The following is a 3882-nucleotide window of genomic DNA, read 5'->3' on the forward strand; positions in this document are numbered from 1 at the left end:
GTACCCCTTCAGTGTTACAACCAACCATTTTTCTCATACACACGTGCTGGGGGAATCTAATACATTTAATTGCCACAAATGCACAGCATACAGAATGTTAGCAAAAATACATGGAATTGATTTTAAGAAACAAATGGTTCTAAGGTGCAAATGAATGTGTAAGTGGAGAGCAATGCATCACACAGTATATGCATCCCCATACATCATAGTGCAAGTCATCGGGAGTGTCTGGCATTAGTTTTGCAGTGTGGCAGGAAAGGAAATGAGCTTGCTAGCATTCTCAGGGACAAACAACAGCTAGTATTTCCCTACTCATTAGTCACAAACCACATCTAAATAAAGAATCCATAGCTTAAGTGTTTGATCTCCCAGTTGTCTTCTTAAATGCATGAGCGATGCTCAGATCAATATGTAAGGCCCACTAGGAGAAATATGATGCGTTAATTCATCATTAACCCAATGAGATTGGGTTAATACATGCCCTTTGGCTCTAAAACACATTTTCTTTCATTTTTTCATACACTAAAGAAATCTGTCAAGCTCACTCTGAAAGACGTGAATTGCTAGATGATTCACTTCCAGACGTGAAACATAAATCAGAATAATCTTTTAGTTTTCCTCATGCCACTGCTTGTAATGAACATATCTGTTTAACTCAGTCACCTACATTTGTTATCATACACACATAAACTTTGATTCTTGAACAACAGATCACTGAATTATGGTATATTTTGTATTGGTTGAAAGAATAATGGCATATTGAGTTATATTTAGTTAAATTCTAAAAACAGTTCACTCTATTCAATAAAATGACTAAACATGAACCTGTACTGTAGATATTTTATCAAATCTAAATAATGCATACAAGGTAAAATGGATAATCAGTAGATGCTCTGAAGCAATCTGGACACTTAATGTCTACACATATATTTAGCTAGGCATGGTAGGATGATGTCCAACTACCAACATACATTGTGACATTAGTATATACCTTTCCACCTAATGCCAGTGTGATGTATCCTGATCAATATCACACCGTGCTCGTTCATTTAGGTGAGAGGAGAACTGGTCCCCTGACTGTGTCTGGCTTCTTCCAATGTTTTATGTTGCCCTCCATTTCTGCCAGCGTTATCTTTGGCGTGCTTAGTTGGAATCTAAAAGACGCTTAATATTCAGTAATATCATCAATTTGACGGCACTGACACTATTGGATGTGAACAAAACTTTAAATGAATTGAGCTAAATAATGACTCTATTGTCTTCTGTAGAGCTGCTTTATAGCTGAAATGAATTCATTTATAATTAATGAATTTTGCAACATCGAACATGCAACATTGAACATGTTACTGAACGTCTCCAGGTTACGAATGGAACCATGGTTCCCCGAGGGAACGAGACGTTGCGTCAGAAAATGCTTTGGGAACACCTCCAACGTGACCATGCTCTGAATCACATATGAAATCAGTCCAATAGATGGGCGAGACGTCATGGGCGGGTGACGTTGCGACCAGGAAGCTATAAAAGCACGTATGGTGGAACCGGCGTCAGCTTCTAGGAATGAAGCAAGCGCTCACAGGGATGCCGAAAGTATGGCACTGAGATGCAGCGTCTCGTTCCCTTGGGGAACCATGGTTACATTCGTAACCTGGAGACGTTCCCCTTCAGGAACTCGAGCTGCGTCAGAAAACACTTTGGGAACGAGTATGCCAACGCGGCCAGACTTACAAATCCCTGCTTAGTGTGGAAGAGCACAGCTAAGGCTAGAGAAAGGAGCCAGGAGTGGCGCAGAATGCAGGTAGGCACCTGACAAAGTGGGCGGGGACATCCCGCAGCGTCCCGAAGGCCAACTTCAGAAGGAGTGAGCCTTGACCCCTAAGGGAGAGGGGAGATCAGAGGACTCGAGGCTATGAAAAAGCATCCTGATCCACCGCTTAGCATAAGCTTCTCTGGCCAGAGGCCTCAGCCTCAGCGCACCGTGGAGGAAACGTGTAACTAGGGGGAGTCGCAGACCTCCCTGGTGGTTGATTTAAGAGACCGCCGCTGTGTCGTCGGTGCACCAACACATGGCGACCTCTTAGGTCTGGGAAAAAGTGTTTCAATGCTAGAAACACGGCCAGGATCTCCAGGCAATTGAAGTGCCATGTGAGATGGCGGCCGCTCCACAGACCGCGGGCTGAGCAGCCACTCATGACCGCTCCTCAACCGGTGAGGGACGCGTCCGTCTTGGCGCAGCGGCATCAAGGAGCTCCCAGCACCGGGCCCTGAGACAATAACCAAGGTTACTCCACATGTCTAAGGCACGTAGGTTTCGTCGCTTGACCTTGAGCATGCGAAGCGGGTTTCCCCTTGGGGAGAACCCTTTGGTCTTGAGCCACCACTGTAGTGGTCTCATGTACAGCAGGCCAAAAGGTCTCCCGTTGGACACAGTTGCCATCAGACCCAGCAGTTTCTGGAACGGCTGACAGTGAGTGACCGGCCTTCTCTCACTCTCGCGACTGCAGTGAGGATCGATTTGAACCAAGCAGGAGACAGAAGTGCCTGCATCGTGGTCGAATCCCACACCACGTCCAGATAAGTGGTTCTCTGTACTGGAGAAAGCACACTTTTCTTGGCGTTAAGTCTGTCACAGAGGAGCCAGAGCAGCATCCACACACTTCGTGAAAGTGCGGGGTGAGAGTGCAAGGCCGAACGGAAGAATCCGGTAAGCTTTTGCCCCCAAAAGCAAACCTCAGGAACTTCCATCCTTCTTTGGAACGATGAAGTACCGGCTGTAGAACCCAGACTGTCTGTTGAGAGAAGCGACCACCTCGATGGCCTCCTTCATCAAGAGAGTGTTAACTTCTTGTTCCATTACCAGAGCCTGCTCGGGGCCCACCAGAGTGGGAATGACCCCGTTCAAACGAGGCGGAGAAGAACCAAACTGATTTGGTAGCCTCTTTCTACAGTGTGCAGGACCCATTGAGACACATTTGGCAGAAGTTTCCACGCTGCCAAAAAGGTCTACTAAGGGAATCAGTCTCTCGAGACTGATCTCTGGTGTAATCAGCGCGGCTAGATCGTTGCCCTGAAGCGGCGAACCGGCAGGGGACGGCCGAACTAGCTGCTCTAGAAACCTCCCAAGAGGTAGCGAGCCTCTTACTGCTACGTTTCCGGGCGGTGATTGAGAGAAGTGCTCGCCAAAGACCGCTGCGCCCTGATGCACCGTAGGTGGCAGGATTGGCAGATCGATCTCCTGAGAGCACTGAGGAGAGACGGGCACCATATAATGAGGTGTACACCACTCTTCCCCAGAGGGGGCCGGCCCTCAGAAGTCCTGGGCCCTAGGCGTCAGGACATTTTAGCTGAAGACTATCCAGTGGGAATGACGGTCCGCAGATCCACCTTCCGCTAGAAGTCTTCGGCCTGGGAGCGCCACTCTGACTCTAAATTCTGAGGAGTACGAGAAGTGACGCTCCCTATATGAGGAGCTGGAACACGGTTGGTTGGGGCTGCTCCTGCCTAGCAGCCCCTAATGACGACCTATTTATTTAATTATTTCCAAGAGCTCCTGTATATCTAACTTCTCATAGTCAAAATAAATACTTCATTTTAATTCCTCAGAATAAAATGCAGCCAACAACCCAGACAAGTAAACACGGTCTGGTGTGATAAGATTCATATCAAAACCGAGCGGAGCGTTTAACAGTGTAACTGATGCTTGTGCAACTGGCGAGCAAATCGACGCCCTCCATATCAACCTCCTCGGAGGAAGACAGGCGGAGCATCGAGCCCTCTCACCGGGGGGAATGAACCGCAGTGTGGGCTTCCGAACCCCAAGAGTGGGCACTGGATCTGGTGGGTGAGGAAGAAGATAGGGACTCGCCCGTCTACATTCCCTCCACC

Source organism: Sinocyclocheilus rhinocerous, unplaced genomic scaffold (genome assembly GCF_001515625.1).
Source record: "Sinocyclocheilus rhinocerous isolate Xijiao unplaced genomic scaffold, SAMN03320098_v1.1 scaffold366, whole genome shotgun sequence".
Taxonomy (NCBI): Eukaryota; Metazoa; Chordata; class Actinopteri; order Cypriniformes; family Cyprinidae; genus Sinocyclocheilus; species Sinocyclocheilus rhinocerous.